Here is a 20,012-nt window from a genome sequence, read left to right as displayed (position 1 = left end):
CAAAATTAAGATCCATAAATTTTCCCAGAAACTATACTCATATGTATTCCTGCCATAAAAATTTCATAATTTTTGGTTGGGCCAATTAATACAGTTTATTCATTGAAGTCTCCCCTATTCTGCTGTCTGACAGTTCCGACCCTTCTTCACTAAAAATTAATTATCTTCTTGTACAAGATTCAAATGATGTCCTCATTTGTTTCTATTAAAAATAGACTCATTCAGGATTCTAAACATATAAATTTAAGCCTATAATTATTTTTATCCAATTTTTTATGATTTTCCAAATTCAGAATAGGGGAACCCGAAATCATTCTGACCTTGTCTCACAAAAGTTATTGTATCTCATGATTTACAATTCCATTGCTTACATAATTTCTTTTATAAGAAACTAGACTCAATAAGATTTAATTTCATATTTTATTCATCCTCTAATTCGATTTCTACAATTTTTGGTGATTTTTCAAAGTTAAACTACTACTACTGCCCAAAACAGTTTTAGTGTAAAATGTTGATTTCTATTTTACCCCAAATTTCACAATTCATACAATTCAGTCCTTGCTCAATTAACCCCTCAATTAAGATAATTTTCTCAATTAATATTTTTTATAGACATCATAAGTTATTTCATAACTATTTAAATTCAGAATTTCCACATAAAACTCTAACTTCAAACTCTTTTACAATTAGGTCTCAAACATTCACTTCCTAGTCAATTCTTTCAATAAAATCAGAATATAAACAATTTAAAACTCTAATTCCATGCCAAATAATCATATACTTTCAGAAATCATCCATAACAACTTCAAAAATTAGACATGGAATCAAAAACTAATGAAATAGTAAGTTGGACCCAATTGCAAAAGTCCAAAAACATAAAAATGTCAATGAGAAAGCAAGAATTAAACTTACATGAAGCTAGAGTATGAAAACCAGCTAGAACCCTCCTCCATGGCTGTTTTTCAGCTGATGAATATGAAGAGAAATGAAGAGAATTCTAGATATTCCAATTTAGTCCCATTTTTATTTAGCCAATTTTGTCAATTTCCCAATTTTTCCCTTATTTCACCCATTTCCTGATTTTTCTCAGCTATTGCCGCCCAAAATATCTCCTTTGGGCTTATTTTCACTTTAGGTCCTTCCTTATTTGACAATTGAGCTATTTAATCCTTTTAGCAACCCTTTTCAATTTAGTCCTTTTTATTTAATTAACCACCCAAACGTCAAAATTTTCTGACTAAATTTTATTACTACCTCACCAACACTCCATAAATATTTCTAAAAATATTTATGGCTCGATTTATGAAGTTGAGGTCTCGATACCTCATTCTCGACCCAATTTACCTAATTAATTCTTTTAAATCACCAAATTCACTAATTCAAAAATGCTTTTATATTCACATTTGACTCATAGGTATTAATTTATTAAATTTTCAACTCACCTGTCGGATTTAGTGATCTCAAATCTCTATTCCCGATACTACTGAAAATTAGGCTGTTACAACTTTAGTCGGCATGCCTCACAAAACTTGTAAACAAACCATTTTAATATTATTATCTAAAATGGAAGAAGTGTGTATGAATGTCCTTTAAAGAGGTGGGTTTACATTTCACAATTGTAAACAAACCCTCCTATTATTCTTTTTATAAAAAAATAAAACTAAAAAGAGTGTAGGCATGACTAAGGGAGTTTGAATCAAATAATATAAAATTATCTCTACTTATTTAATTATATAATTTATTTAATTAAAATTTATAATTTTATTGTTTAATTAATATAATATTATTATGAATATTTTATTAAGTAGATGTCTGTTAAGATCAAGATTAGTTTTAATGTATTTTAAATTCTAATAGTCATTAAAAGCAAATATTTATTTCATTTATACTTCTTATACCTATAAATAAAAACTTTAGAAAAATTTTGTAAATATTCGATTGATTAATAAAGTATGTTTTCTCTTTAATTTTTTTCTTTACTCTTTGTCTATTTATTTTATAATAAATAAAAATTATTAAATTATTCTTATTATAAAATTTATACAATAAATTTAATTGGGATATATTGATACAAAATTGGGGCTTATTAGGAACATTACAATGCTCAACAATCGAGGACGATCTGTCCAATTCAAGAATGTTTATTATATTATAGGGTTTAGTGTGTTTCAATATAGAAGTTTCAAGATCTTCCTTTGTTCAAAACAGACCTCTGTAATTGCTTTCGATTATTAATTTACTTTTTATTTATTTTTATTTATATTAAAACATTATTTATGAATATATCTTATTAGGAGTTTAATTATTGTTAGTTTTTTTTAATTAGATAACTACTTAATTTTATTTAAAAGGAATTAACTAGTGTTAGTGAAATGGGGTTTGATTCAACTTCATAGCTGAGAAGCATGGACCCAGGGGGACTTCTGATTTAGGGGGAATTCTTTTTCTTACGTTTCATTGGTGGACTTCTCCACCATAGTTTATTTTCTTTTCAACATTCTATAAAAGTTTTCTTCTTTTCTTTTTCTTTACCAAAGCTGCTGCTTCTTCTTCTTCTCCTTCTCCTTCTCCTTCTTCTCCTCCTCCTCCTCTTCCTCTTCCTCCTCCTCCTTCTTCTTCTTCTTCTTTTTCCTCATTCTTCTTCTTCTTTCTCCTCATTCTTCTCATTCTCCTCTTTCTTCTCTTTCTCATTCTCCTTCGTCCTCCCCCTCCTCCTTCTTTTTCTTCGTCCTCCCCCTCCTCCTTCTTTTTCTTCTTTTTCTTTTTCTTTTTCTTTTTCCTCCTTCTTCTTCTTCTTCTTCTTCTTTAATTCAACTCGTAATTGTTGTTTTATTTTATTAAAGAACAAATTGGCTTGTGGATGTAATTAGGTGACATAGAATGAATTAGTAATCTAGTTTAAACGAATCACACAATTGAATTCATTGACTTAAATCGGGTTTTTTTTGTATTTATAAAGTTGTTGGAGAGTTAAACAGTAGGAGCTAATCTTGAGGTTGCTCATTTGACAAGAGTCAATTGTCAGGCTATTTTAATTAAATACTATGGAAGAATTTGAGGTGCGAGGTTGTTCCTCTACTATAATAATCGAATTTTCATCAAATGGAGTAGGATCTATAATTTGTAATCAAATTTGAACCGAAACTAAAGTTGTGTTAAAGACTAAAGCTCTCGTTTTATTGGTTAAATCTACGTTTATTTTGAACTTCCTTTTTATGTTTTAGTTTTCTTTATTTAAATTCTTATTATTCAATTATGTTAAAACCCCCTTTTTGTTTTCTATAAGTTTGCAAAAGTTATGGGTAGTTTTACACTCTAGTTGTAAAATATCTCGAAATTAGTTAGATTGATCTTTGGGATCGATCCCCTATAAGTTTCAATTTTGTTCAAGGATGATCCAGAAATAAAGAAGACCATACATGCCTTGAGAAAAAGGCAAAATTGAAAAAAAAAATGAATCACCTCCTACTCCTCCGATGGAAAAGGAAATCGATTGAAGAGAAAAAAAAAGGTGAAATTGAAAAAAAAACAAATTAAATAATCCATAATGGATTATTGGGCTAGTAAGAACTAGTAGAAAGGAAAGACTCACATACATGAGAGTTGGGCTCGAAAGCCTAATATAATGCAAATTGATCCATTTTCCCCTGCATGCGAGAATATGCCAAAGCTTGTGTAACACCCCTAACACGTCTCCGATGCTAGATTAGGGTTACGAAGCATTACAATGCAAAACAAAACCTTAAACATTGCAACACGGACCAACATGCAATTCACATATTTATAATTGATAACATAATTTAAATATTATATAAGCTTAAATGGCCCTAAAAATAGTTTGGGAACAATTAGGGACTTATTCGAATCAAAACAGAAATTTCAGGACAGAATTGAAAATTTACAAAAATAGGGCTCACACGGCTATTTGTCTAGGCCGTGTGGCTTAACCCAGACTGTATGGACATTAGAACTAAAGGACACATGGCCCTGTCTCAGCCCATGTCTTAAACCGTGTAACTCATTAACTTATGTCACACGGTCGTGCCGTAAGTCGAGTTTTAGATCGTGTGTGTATTCGAAATATGGTCACACGACCTACAACATGACCAAGTGAAATATGCACCTAAATTTAAAAGGCACACGGCCGTATGAGGTGACCGTGTGTGGTACACAGCCGTATGACAGCTCGTGTCTTAGGTCGTGTGCAGCATGTGTTGCCCTTAAAACAAGCCATTTCAAACACAAACCTTGCACACCAAAATACACTAATTCAACCATCTTTCACATGTTTAAAACATACATCAAACATTTAAAAATATATCAGTTTCATGCTCATCCAATATCTAACCAAGGTGTTATTCTTATGGCACCTCAATCACAACCTATCCAATTCATTCAAACATACATAATAACCTCAACAAATATCTCTATATTCACACATACCATTGAACCATTTCTACCACATATAAACTTGTCTCAAGCCACATATTTACACAATACTTAAAGTTACCAAAAGACACAAACATGACAAAACATTACGAGTCCTGCAACACCCCTAACCCACATCCATTGCCAGAATAGAGTTTCGGAGCATTATCGAAACTTATCGATCAAACAGACATAAATTACTAACATTTCTTATCCTATTATATTCAGGTCAAAAACCAATTAAACTCATACATATTGTCCCTTATTCAAGCCATCGAGGCCTAAAATACGCATTATAAACAAATTGGGACTAATTCAGAAACTCAATTTTTTTTCAAAAAATATTAAAATTTTCAAAGATAAAAGGTTCACATGGCCGTGTGACTCACACGGTCAGGAGACACGCCGTGTCTCAGGCCATATGGGCATTTGAAATAGGGACACAAGCCATGTCCCAGCCCATTTCTATACCTATGCAACTCTTTGACTTGGGTCACACGACCAAGCCACATATCCGTGTGCTAGAATGCCCTTTTCGAAATGGCCTCGCACGCCCGTGTGATAGCCGTATGTCTCACAGGCCTATTCACATGCCCTTGTGTCTGGCCGTGTGGACTCAAAATGTACCTTAAATAACAAGTTTACCGTTCCCTTCAAGCTTGGACAATAAGCAACTCAAAAATCATTCATTGAACTAATTCAAAACACGATCAAACACATCCAAAACATGTCAAAACAATCATCTTAGGTGCCTAACCAATGTACCCTCATTGGTACCAAAATTATATCATCAAATTATCATTCAAGTCCAAATTATAAACATGCCTAATTTAATCCATTTTACTTAGCTTATGAACACTTAAACACCAAATTAACAAGCCATAATAAAACTTGAAAAACAAACACATGTACATATATATATATATACCAAACCAATATTAAACTTATAACCTTATTTACATCCAATCCACAAAATAACTATTAATCAGACACCCTAGGTACATGCCGACACAAAAGGATAAACATCACCACATTTGAGTTTGAGACCATTGTTGGATGCTGAATCGACGATCAAAATTAAGTACCTAACATGCGCACGGAAAACAAAATCGTACGCTGAGTAAAAACTCAGTGTTATTTCTATAATCTGAATATTTAAATATAAGAAATTTCAAATATACGATTGAAATATAAACACATATTAATATTTAATTATTACAACAATCATATCATATTTCATTTGTTTCACATTTCATTATACAATTGCATTATCTATTCCATATTCATTTCATGAGTATATAACTCATATATTCCATATATTTGCAACATATTTCACATTCTATTTTCAATTCACTATTTCACTTCCATTTCTCATGCCATGCAATTTCAATATCAATCATAAAACTTTATTATTCATTTACCCCTATTAACATGACTCAGACTCGGACGGATACACGGATCTAACCAAAACACACCAGTTTGGCACCCAGTGCCTCATCGGATAATTCGAAGTAATAATTTGACACCTAGTGTCTCATCAGCTAAACCAAAGTAAATTGACACCCAGTGCCTCATCGAATTAATCTGAAGTAGTAAATTGATACTCAATGTCTCATCAACTTGAAGTCGAAGAAATATCTGAACTCTTCTAATCCTATAGCATGCCATCTATATCCGACTCAGCCCGATACAATTAATAGGGTTTAATTTCACTGTCCAAATACAACCAATATTCAATTATCATATTTGCACATATATATTCATTTCAATTCAAATAATCAATATATTCATAATATATATCAACTCAATCCATTCAATCAACTTTTAATTCAATTCAATGTCAAAGTGTCAAATACTCACCTCAACACTTACCATATGCATTAAATAAAAAATACAACAATTAATAACTAGTTTCGAATTATAGAAATACAAACCAAAAATTCCGAGTTATTCCTTGTTGACCTTATCTTTTCCCTTTTTAGTCGAAGGTTCCGATACGACGTTAGCTACGGAATTAAATCAATTAAAAATCATCAATACAACACAAGTCAATTTCATATTGAATATTTCAATTTTTTTACTCAAATATTGGCTAATTTCCAATTTAGTCCCTAAACCAAGACTAACTTTTATTCTTCACATTTAATTCTTTATTTTCATGCAAATTCTACTTTAGACTAAATTCAAATCCTTATTTTCACATAAATTCCTAAATTTTGAATTTTGCACAATTTAGTCCCTATAACACAAAATTTACTATTTGTTCTACAATTTAATCCTTTTTCATTTCTAACTTAAAAATTTATTAATTTAGTCCCTAATACTAAAATTATTCAACATTAACAACATCTAAAAACTAAATAATTTCTAAAATTTTGACATGGGTTGGGTATTATTTAATACCTGGATTCCCAAAACATAAAAATTACAAGAAAAATGGACTAAATTGACTAGCCAATTGAGTTTTAAACTTTGAAGCCCTTAGCTTTGGTCTTTCTCCTTTTCTTTCCTTTTTCTTTCTTTTTCCCTTCTGTTTCATTTGTTCTTTCTTTCTTTCTTTTCTATTTCTATTTCTTTTATTTTATTATTATAATATAATATATACATTTAAACATTTAAGATTTAATATTATATAATATTATAATATATATTTTAACTTTAAATTTTATAATAATATACACTTATGTCGCCTCATTTATGAGTAATGGCATAATTGCTTCTTTAACCCTTTTAGTTTTTCTTTAATATATAATTCAACTTTCACCATTTATACAATTTAGTCCTTTTACCTAATTACTCTTAATACATGCAAATTCACCTAACCAAAACCAAATTAACCACACAACTAACTTCGTAAATATTTATTAGAAATATTTACGAATTTAATTTAAGAAAATAGAGTCTCGAAAATGCATATTCCTACACCCGTGACTATTGGGTTGTTACAATTTCTCCCCCTTAAATAAATTTCATCCCCGAAATTTACCTAAAAAGAGGTAAGGGTACTGAGATCTCATTGGCTCTTCTGATTCCCAAGTCGCTTCTTCTACACTATGACTACGCCACAACACTTTCACTAATGGAACTCGCTTATTACGCAATTCTTTTACTTCACATGCCAAAATCTCAACTGGTTCTTCTTCGTATAACAAATCAGGTTGAATTTCAATATCTTCTGTCAAAAAACATGAGATGAGTCCGATCGATATCTTCTAACAATTGAAACGTGAAAAACATCATGAATTTTCTGTAATTTCGTAGGCAAAGCTAAACGATACGTAATTGGTCTCACTCTTTCTGTTATCTCATACGGTCCAATAAAACGATGACTCGGTTTCCCTTTTCGGCCAAATATCAAAATTTTCTTCCAAGATAAAACTTTAAGAAATACTTTATCGCCAACAGAATATTCAATATCTCGACGTTTCAAATCTGCATATGATTTATGTTTGTCAAAAGCTACTTTCAATCTATCTTGAATTTTCTTAACAATGTCTTCTGTTTCTTAAATTAATTTCGGCGCAATTATTCTTCTTTTATTCAATTCTATCCAACAAACAGATGATCGATACTTTTGACTATATAAGACTTCATACGGAGCCATTTGAATACTCGATTGAAAACTATTGTTGTATACAAATTTAGCCAAAGGTAAGTAACGCTCCCAACCTCATTCAAAATCAATAACACAAGCACGAGACATGTCTTCCAAAATCTGAATAACTCGCTCAGATTGTCCATCAGTCTATGGGTGAAAGGCTGTACTAAAATTAAGTCGCATACAAAGAGATTCATGAAATTGTTTCCAAAATCTCGAAGTAAACCGCAGATCCTGATAAGAAATTATTAACATAGGAACACCATGCAATCTCACAATTTCTTGAATATAAACTTCAGCAAGCTTTTGAAGTGACCAATCAATCCTAACTACAATGAAATGAGCCGATTTCATAAGTCGATCAACAATTACCCAAATAGCATTTTTCTTACTTGCTGATAATGGTAATCTCGTTTGTAACACCCCTAACCCGTATCCGTCGCCAGATTAGGGTTACGAGGCATTACTGACGAAAGCACATCCCAGAACAATCATAATTCACATGCTTTATAACTCCAACATTCAAATCATATATGTATACTTCTCATTTATGGCATTCGAATAATCAAATTATAAGATAACTTATTATTTTACAAATTATATGTGCATACTGCAAAACATGCAAACATATATCATTTCATTTCATATAGCTAATATGTACCAATATGTCTATTTCATCTGTCAAATATTAACGTACCATTTCTTAACTTAGCATATGAGTATATTAAAATCAATCAATCATTTCACCAAAAAATATTTAAACTCATATGCAACCTTAGTGTACTCAATTACCAAACCAAATTACATATATCTAACCTTTCATCTCACTATTTATTCGGCTAGCTAATTAACCTATCATTATGACATTTGTTTACCTAACCACAACAAAGCATATCATGGATATGTATATAAATATTCTACCTAGCATATGCCGAATATATCATCAACTTAACCTTCTTAGCTACCCAAATAAACTGAGGAAAATATTCAAGTAGAATATTCATTATCTGCCTTAACCATTCATACCTAATCAGTCAACCACAATCCAATCAATTGAATATATATTTGTTCATTCATGAAAACATTCAACACATAATATAATGATATAATTATACTATATACCATATCACACACTTATCATTATGAGTCCAAAGCCTTAGTCAAATATACACATACACATTATTCATCATTTCTAAACCAAATTACCCATGCAAGCATGCCATTTCAAACCGACACAAAAACCACATTCCTTAATCAAATTTTTATAACCTAACTTAGTCCACACGTGTCCAATACCACAATTTTAACATTAACATATAACTAAACACTTAATGACATGATTTAAACACCATTGCCAAATCATAAATAGCTTATAACCATTACCTATATTTCATCACATGATCGAATACATAATTTACATTATAAAAAATTTTCAAATCAATTCATGTTTCAAATTATGCATCTCAATAATTAGTCATTAACAATCCGTAACCCAAACACATTCAACACCCACATGTATCAAGCTTTCCAAATGAACTAATCATAAGCCATATATAACTGCTTCATGCCAAAACATATATATATCAAGCATATCACACACTTATACTATGAAACATAATACCCGACATGAACTCATATCAAAACCGAAAATGCATAAACATAAGCATCATTTCAATCCATTTTCGTATGGCTCATATATTTACAATCTCAAAACCAATGAAAACAAATATAAAACTATACGTGCCATATGTTCATAGTTTCAAACTTTTGTAATACCGAAATAGGGATTGATAGTGTGACGGATTTCCTTGACGATCCCCGAGCTCGTAACTAGCTTACAAAATCTATAAATCAAAGAACAAACACACACAGTAAGCTTGAATAGCTTAGTAAGTCATAAGCAAATAAATCATTTCAATGACATACATAATTCAATTAAACTAAGCCAAATCAAGCAAACCTTAACCACATATACATTTATCATACTTGCAAATTCATATATCATCACTTGAATATTAACATTATAATGTCATTTGACCAATATGAATAATCACATGTACATATAAGTCACATTTTTCATCCTGCATAGTTTATATCATCATTTCAAGTACTAAACTAACCTTATTTTCATGAACATTTAACTTCGCACGTACCTGAACCATTTAGCCTGATTTCACATTCGATCTTAACTTAATATTGCCCATTGAACCATTCGAAATCAATAAGGATACTCAAATAGCTCAAGAAGCTCGTACAATGCCTACGTCCCAAACAAGGTCTTACATGTAATCGACTATCGATGTCACTGTCCCAGAAAGGGTCTTACACAAACTCTTATACGATGCCGATGTCCCAGACATGGTCTTACACGTAAATCACAAATCGAACTCCTATGTCATGACATATGTATCCTAACTATTCCTAAGGTTCGTATGGGGCTTTCGGACGTCATAACTCAACCGATTCATGCTCGTAACACATCATTCCATGCTAAATTCAATTCGGCTAAGTAGTTATACATACATAAAATTCAATTCGGCTATTTACAAAATCAATACATTCAATTTAACTACATTTATTTACTTATGAACTTACCTCGGACAAAGACGAACGAACCGGGACGACTATTCAACAACTTTAGGTTTCCCTCAATCCAAATCTGATTTCCTCTTTTCTTGATCTAAATTAATAAAAATTTGACTTATTTAATCATATATTCATTCAAATTCATCCAAAACCACATAAATGGGCAAATTACACTTTTGCCCCTAACATTTCACATTTTTTTACAATTTAGTCCCTATTTCACAAAACTCAAAATATTCAAAATTTCACCACACCCATGCTTGGCTGAATTTCACTAAGGTCCCTAACAGCCCATTTCTTTCATTTGTTTCACATTTTGACCCCTCAATTTACAAAATTCACAATTTAATCCTAAATAGGCATTTTTACTAAAAATCACTTAATTAAACTTGACAATCTAACAACATATATTTATTTTTCATCATCAAACACAAAAATCATCAAGCTATCAATAATGGAAAATCTCAAATTCATCGTCAAATTCAAAAATTCAAGCATGGGCTAACTAGAACTCAAAGCAACAATCTCAAAAACGTAAAAATTATCAAAAACTGAGCTTAAAACTTACCTAAATCAAGCCCCAAATGTGCCAAATGCTCAAACCTCAACTATTTTCTTTCTTTTAACTTTCGGCCACCAAGATGAATAAAAATGCATGACTTTTACTTAATGTTTTAATTATATTATCATTAATTAACATATTTACCATATTAACCTTTATAAATTAATTATTAAACCATATGTTACATGTCTAAATCGTCCACTCATAATTTCTATGGTAAAATCACAACATAAAGACATCATATAATAAAAGCCATAGCAAATAAGCACCTTTACATAAAGCATGCTAGTTTTGTATTTACACAATTAAGTCATTTTAATTAAATTGAGCACACAAACACTAAAATTTTCACACGAAATTTTCACACATATAATTTAAAATGTTGTAGACATCAAAAATAATATTAAAATATTTTTGATTCGGATTTGTGGTCTCAAAACTACTATTCTGAATAGGGTCTAAACCGGGCTGTTACACCGTTATAAAATCTATCGATATACAATCCTATTTCCATTCAGGAATAGTAATAGGCTGAAGTAATCTTCTAGGAATGTGATGTTCTGCCTTAACTCGCTGAAAAGTTAAACATTTAGCCACATATTCAACCACATCTCTTTTCATTCCTAGCCACCAATAAGATTCTCGCAAATCACGATACATTTTCGTTCCTTCAGGATGAAAAGCAAAAGGACTATCATGAGCTTCATGAAGTATCAATTCTTTCAATTCAGAAACATTCGGAACACAGATTCGGTTACGAAATCTCAAGCAATCACAATATTCAATACTGAAATTTTCTAACATACCATTTTGACCCATTTTTATTTTCTTTGCTAACTTGTCATCTTCTAACTGCGCTGACTTGATCTATTCAAACATCACCGATTTGATTTTTAATTCAGCCAATAAACTTTCATAATCATTGATACTGAGCTGAGCAAACATTACTCACAATTCAATTGCTTCTTTTCTACTCAACGCATTAGCTACAACATTAGCTTCATCAGGGTGGTAATCAATAACACAATCAAAATATTTCAAATGCTCCATCCAACGATGCTATCTCAAATTCAACTCTTTTTTGAGATAGAAGGTATTTGAGACTCATATTATCAGTATACATATAACACTTTTCGATGTACAAATAATGTCTCTAGATCTTTAGAGTAAAAACCACAACAGCTAGCGCTAAATCGTGTGTCAGATAATTACGTTCATGCGTTTTTAGTTGACGAGACACATAAGCAATTACTTTCCTATCTTGCATCAAAACACAACCAAGACCACTCAAAGAAGCATCACTATACACAACAAGATCCTTTCTCAATTCTGGTAAAGTTAAAACCAGCGCTTCAGTCAACATCTGCTTCAATTTCTCAAAACTTTCTTGACACTGATCATCCCAGACGAACTAAACATTCTTAGGTAACAACTTTGTCATCGGCAAGACTATCTTCGAAAATCCATTTACAAATCTTCGATAATAACCAGCTAGTCCAAGAAAACTATGAACCTCTGACACATTCCTCGATACTTTCCACTGAACAATTGCCTCTATGTTTTTCGATCAACTCTAATTCCATTTGCTGAGATAACATGCCACAGAAATACGACCTCTGATAACTAGAATTCACACTTACTAAGCTTCTCATATAATTATCTCTCTCGTAATACTTGCAAAACAATTCTGAGATGTTGCTTATTCTCGAATTTAGATTTCGAATAAACCAAAATATCATCAATAAAAACTACCATAAATTGATCCAAATACGGTTGGAAAATACGATTCATGAGATCCATAAATGTTGCTGGAGCATTTGTTAATTCAAAAGGCATCACAAAAAATTCATAATGATTATAACGTGTATGAAATGTCGTCTTCAGTACATCATTTCTTTCACTTTTAACTGATAGTAACCCGATCTCAAATCAATCTTTGAAAAGACAGAAACTCCTTTTAATTGATCAAATAAGTCATCAATAAGGGTAGAGGGTATCGATTCTTAATCGTCAACTTATTCAATTGTAGATAATCAATACAAAGCTGCATCGAACCATATTTCTTTTTAACAAAAAATACTGGAGCTCCCCAAGGCGATACACTAGGGCGTATAAAACCACGATCCAATAAGTCTTGCAATTGTACCTTTAATTCTTTCAACTCCGTAGGTGACATACGATATAGAGGCATTGATACCGGAGCTATACCAGGAAACACTTCAATTGCAAACTCAACCTCCCAATCCGGTGGTAATTCCGGTAATTCCTCAAAAAACACATCAGGAAATTCACAAATAGTTCAAATATTATTACACTGACTATCAACAGAATTCGAATTGATAACATAAGCTAGAAAGCTTCCCAACCTTGATAAAGAAGTTTATTAGCTCGAATTGCTGAAATGATACGAGTTGAACCACTTGTTCGAATACCATTCACCTCAATCTTATCACCATTTTCACTCTAAACAACAAACTCCTTTTTACAACAATCCAGAATCACCCCATGCTCCGTAAACTAATCCTGTAACACCCCTAACCCGTATCCATTGTCGGAATAGGGTTACAGAGCATTACTAGAATTATCACTTAAACAATTATACATTTCATATTTATTTCTTATATCCAAACAAAATTCATTCAAATTCTGAAATGTTACGTTTTATACCCGACCACCAGTACATTTGTTTCAGGTCATTGTACATCTTAGTACTCCCTAGATAAACAGATAAGCAACCATTGTGTGTTTCGTGTAAAATTTTTTGTACAAGCTTAGGATTCCTCGGCACACAAACTCTACATCAAAACAGCAAACAATCATCGAATCCGATTTGAAACTCTGAATTAGTAATCAACTCACACTGTATTCGTTTAGCTTTCAATTCATTGTCACATTTCTGAGCTTCACAGATTTACTGGAGAAACATCGGTTTAGCTTTTAACTCATCTAAAATCGAACCATCATCAGAAAAGCTCAATTGTATATTCATCGCTCTCAAAGCAAACAAAGATTTTCTACTCAAAGTATTCGCGACTACATTTTCTTTTCCCGGGAGATAATCTATTACTAACTCATAGTCTTTCAACAATTCGAGCCATCTTTATTGTCGCGAATTTAAATTTTTCTAAGACATCAAATACTTCAAAATCTTGTGATCAGTAAAAATATGGCATCTTTCACTAAACAAATAGTGTCGCCAAATTTTCAATGCGAATACAATAGCGGCCAACTCTAAGTCGTATGTCGAATAATTCTTTTCATGCAATTTTAACTGTCTGGATGCATATGCTATCACTTTACCTTCTTACATTAAAACACACCCCAAACCGTTCAATGACACATCACTGAAAATCACAAACTCTTTACCCGACTCAGGCTGAACTAAAACTGGTGCTTCGATTAACAATGCTTTCAACTGATTAAAACTCTATTGACATTTGTTAGACCACTCAAATTTCATATCTTTCTGTAATAATCGAGTCATCGGTGTAGCTATCATTGAAAAACCCTTAACAAATCTCCGATAATAACCATCTAATCCTAGAAAACTTTTGACTTTGGATATGTTTCCTGGTGGTTTCCACTCAATAATTGCTGAGATCTTACTTGGATCAACTCTGATGCCTTCCGCTGAAACAATGTGTCCTAAAAATCCAACTTCTTGGAGCCAAAACTCGTATTTGTTGAATTTAACAAATAGCTGTTTATCTCTCAAAGTTTGCAACACAATCCTCATATGCTCGACATGTTCAGACTCATCTTGAGAGTAAATCAGAATATCATCAATGAATACAATAACGAATTTGTCTAAATATGGTCTGAAAATTCTATTCATCAAGTCCATAAATATGGCAAGAACGTTAGTTAACCCAAATGGTATAACAAAAAATGCATAATGTCCATATCTAGTTCTGAATGTAGTTTTTGGTACATCAAAATCTTTAACCTGCAACTGGTAATAACCAGAATGCAAATCAATCTTATAAAATATTGTGGCACCTTTTAGCTGATCAAACAAGTCATCAATTAGTGGTAATGGATACTTTTTCTTGATTGTAACTTTGTTGAGCTGTCGTTAATCGATACATAATCTCATCGATCCATCTTTCTTCTTGACGAACATAACTGGTGCACCCCAATGTGAGAAACTAGGCCGTGCAAATCCTCTATCTATTAACTATTGCAACTGAGATTTCAACTCTTTTAACTCTGTAAGAGCCATTCTGTACGGAGCTATCAATATCGGTGATGCTCCCAATACTAACTCAATAGCAAACTCAACTTCTTTGATCGGTGCTAACCTGGGTAACTCCTCTAGAAAAACATCAGTATATTCATAAGCCACTAGTACTGATTCAATCTTCGATCCAGACACCTTTGTATCAAGTACGTAAGTAAGATAAACATTGCAACCCTTTTTCACATTTTCTGTGCTAACATAGCTGATATCACTACAGGTAACTCCCTCAAACTATGGGATTCAATATGAAGAATCTCACCATTCTGACATTTCAATACAATAAGCTTTCATATACAATTTACAACCGTATCATGCAAAGTCAGCCAATTCATACCCAATATTACATCAAACTCATCAAATGGTAAGAGCATCAAATAGGCTGGAAAACAATAGCCTCGAGTCATCAAAAGACAATTCTTACAAACTTTATCAACTAGAACATACTGGCCTAAAGGGTTCGATACTTTAATCACAAATTTAATGGACTTAACAGGTAAACTCTCACTAGACACTAAATTTGTATAGACATATAAATGAGTCAATCCAAGATCAATCAAAGTAGTTACATCAGTGTCATAAAGAGAAAAAGTAACGATGATAAAACATCTGGTGCCGATGAATCCTTACGAGCATGAATAGCGTAAGCTCTAGCTGGTGCTGAGCCTCAGATCTCACAGCAGAATCATTTGTTGCACCTTTGCTACTATTCACATTTCCTGTACTTTGAGGTGGTCTCCCTCTGGAAACTGTATTACTCAGCCTTGTATTCAGAAATTTGTCTTTCTCGAGTAACTCAAGGCAATCACGAATAAAATGCTCTTGTGAGCTACATGTGAAACAGGCTTTATTATTCATCCAACAATCTCCAAAATGCCATCTTCCACATTATTGACACTCAGGTTGTTTATTTTTAACACTACCAATGCTATATACTGAAGTAGCTTGAGCTTTTGAACTCGAGTGTTGCTTTCCACGATCTCTGTTGGAATACCTCACTGAAGCAGTCAAACGGTTGTAAGAATCCCTTGATTTCTTTGACGATGAATGATATGATTTACCCATTAACCTATTTCTCATATCTCTAGCCTCAGAATTGGATCTTCTCTTTTCTTTGCTAAGCTCCTCGGCTTTGCAAGCTCTATCGATCAAAACAACAAATTCTTTCAGTTCCAGAATTCCAACTAAAAGCTTGATATCCTTATTCAACCCGTTTTAGAACAGATTAGACATAATTTCTTCAATAGAGACGCATCAAACATACTTACTCAGTCTTACAAATTCTCTTTCATACTCGGTTACAGTCATACGACCCTATTTCAACTCTGGAAATTCCTTACACTTTTGATCAAGAAACCGCTGACTTATACACTTTTTCTTAAACTCGATTTGAAAGAATTCCCATATGACTCATTCTCTTAGTACAACAGATATCAATGTATTCCACCACTGATAAGCTGAATCTCTCAGAAGAGACACAGCATATTTAACACACTCAGATGGTGTACAAGACAACTCATTAAAAACTCGGATCATATTCTCAAGCCAAAACTCAACTCTCTCAGGATCATATCAACTATAATTCTAAACTCTTCAGCCCCATACTTTCGAATTTTATCAACAGGTGGTTTGCTTAAACATACGGGTTCCAGGACTTAAGAAGTTATGGGAATTGATTGGGGAATAGTTGGTGGTGGAGGTTGTTGAGCAGCCAGATTCGTTCGGACAAACTCAGAAAACCACTTATTCATTATTTGGAAGAAGGCTTCCTTGGCCTATCCTCCCTGACCCTCAGATACGGGTCTTAAAGCAGACGACGCTGCTCTATGAACAGAAGCTGATATGTTACACTCTACATCATCGGAGTCTGCTTGATTGGAATCTGTTACTATATAGAAACACGATTTAAGACTGTCAGGAGATATTACACTATCACAGGCTAAATATGACATGTATAGCTAGACTCACATACACTATATTAGTCCTAAAATCTACTAAATCATAGCTCTGATACCAATAAATGTAACACCCCTAACCTGTATCCATCGCCGGAATAGGGTTATGGAGCATTACCGGACTTATCACTTAAACAATCATACATTTCATATTTATTTCTCATATCTAAACAATAGTCATTCAAATTCAATCATATATTCTTTAACATGAGTTCTTGAGGCTCGAAACAAACATTAAAACAATTCAGGACTAAATTAAGAACTCAACGAAATTTTGAAAAAACATTGAAAATTTCAAAGTGTAGGGGACACAAGCCCGTGTGGCCAAGCCGTGTGTCTCACATGGTCAAGAGACACACCCGTGTCACAGGCCGTGTAGGCATTCGAAATGGGATCGCATGGCTGTGTCCTATTCTGTGCCCGATCCTGTGTAACTCACTGACTTGGGTCATATGGCCAGACCACACACTCGTGTGCCAAGCTGTGTGTTAGACCGTGTGAAAATTGGAGGGTATACTGACTTGTGCCACACAGCCAAGCCACATGCCCGTGTGCTAAGCTATGTGAAGCTACTTACTTAGTTTCTAAATAAGTATCACGAGACACATGGCCGTGTCACCTGGCTGTGTATAACACACGGTTGAGACACACACCTGTGTCTTTGTCCGTGTGGACAAAAATAGGCCATTTTTCAAGCCTTATTTCTCACCCAATGTGGTACCAACATATGCATACCAAATAGCATATGACCATATCATCAATAAGCATTCAAACCAATCACAACCAAGTCTATATCATGCAATTTCATTACCAATAATCCTAAGCTCTTAGGCATCTTAAATGATCATTTTAAAAACATGTCAAAATCACCTCAAAAACTACCTAAATGGTCAATTACATATATGCACTACCTTGCCTAAATATAACATGCATACTATTTATCAAGTTCACCTATTAAGTACCAATCTACCAATACACAATCAAAGCATTCTCATAGCAACCATAAATCATAAAAGATGAGGTTAGCCACACATATATATACATACCAACATATACCAAATCAAGCAACATTAAATGGCTAGTTACATAACAAAACATATAGACTTCCATTAGCCAGTTGACCTATAGATACCATATAACCAAAACACATTAAGTCCAAAAGTACCAAAATGAGAGCTTGATGGTGCGATGCAATCTCCGACAACTTCCAAGCCGAGCAAGCTTCCGAATCATTATAAAACTCAAAAAAATAAAGCAGAGTAAGCAATTAAGCTTTGTAAGTTCGTATAGCATGAAACTCAACTTACTATTTAATCTCAATTTAAGTAATTAAACATAGTATAATGCAACTCAATTTGATCCACAAGCCTAACATATATTTATTCACAAAGTTAGATATGAAATCACAATTTCATAGATTCAATTCTCACATTATTCACTTACATACCTGTCCTAGTTCATATTGAATTCACATACTCTCGTAACATCACTGTACCCGTTGAACCATTTGGAATAATATCAGATACTCGGGTATCTCGCACATTACGTGCCAAAACATGATCGAAACCATCTCTATTTCATATCTCATATAAATGCTCACTCTCGAGCTATCACTGGGTCTGCTCACACTGGCTGATGATCAAGACGTAGCTACACGGTGCTACTCATACAAGCTGACGAGTAACCGCAACACATGCCGAAAAACTCAGCCACCGTGTAGAACATACGAAACCAGCACCCAAAACACAGTCACCCCTAATGACATCTCACTGAGAATTTTTGTAATTTCATATCATCTCAATTATGTTAATTAAACATGTAACCACAAATAATTTAAAGCTTATTAATATACGAACTTACCTCGAATTAATACAGAGAAAATCGACCAATCAATCTACTACTTTGTTTTTCCCCGATCTAATTCTGAACGTAGCTTTTCTTGATTTATATAATCAAATTTAACCACTTTAATATTTATTCTATTCAATTCAATCCAATTTCATATTATGAAAATATTACCATTTTGCCTCTAAACATTTGACTACTTTACAATTTAGTCCCTAGCTAATAAAAATACAAATTCATGCAATTTAATCCACACCCATGCTAGCCGAATTCTATATAGACCCATAGAAGCCCATAAATTTGATTATTTCACACATTTATCACATAGTTTTCAAATTTTACAAATTAATCCCTATTTAACATTTTTAACCAAAATCACTTTACAAAACTTGTTTATCTAACAACAACTGTTCATTTTCTATCATCAAACATCAAAACACTACACATTCATCAATGGTAAAACCCTAATACTTTAACAGTTTCATAATTTAATCCCTGGGCTGGCTAGATTAAGCTATAACGACTCCAAAAACTTATAAATCATTAAAAATGGGACCGAAATTCTCTTACATGCATTGGAAAACCCTAGCCGAATACACAAGCTCCTTTCATGGAGTTTTCCACCCTTATATTCGATGAAAAAAGATGAACCAACACATTTTTGTTTTCATTATTTTACTTAGTTTGTTTATTAAATTACAACTTTAACCTTAATTATTAACCTTTAAAACCATTAAATAAGTGTCCATATTTGTCCATTAATAATACTAGTGGTATAATTACCATTTAAGGACTCATACT

This window comes from Gossypium arboreum, chromosome 8 (genome assembly GCF_025698485.1).
Source record: "Gossypium arboreum isolate Shixiya-1 chromosome 8, ASM2569848v2, whole genome shotgun sequence".
NCBI classification, from domain to species: domain Eukaryota; kingdom Viridiplantae; phylum Streptophyta; class Magnoliopsida; order Malvales; family Malvaceae; genus Gossypium; species Gossypium arboreum.
The sequence above is the reverse complement of the archived record's forward strand: the minus strand, read 5'-3'. Positions refer to the sequence as shown.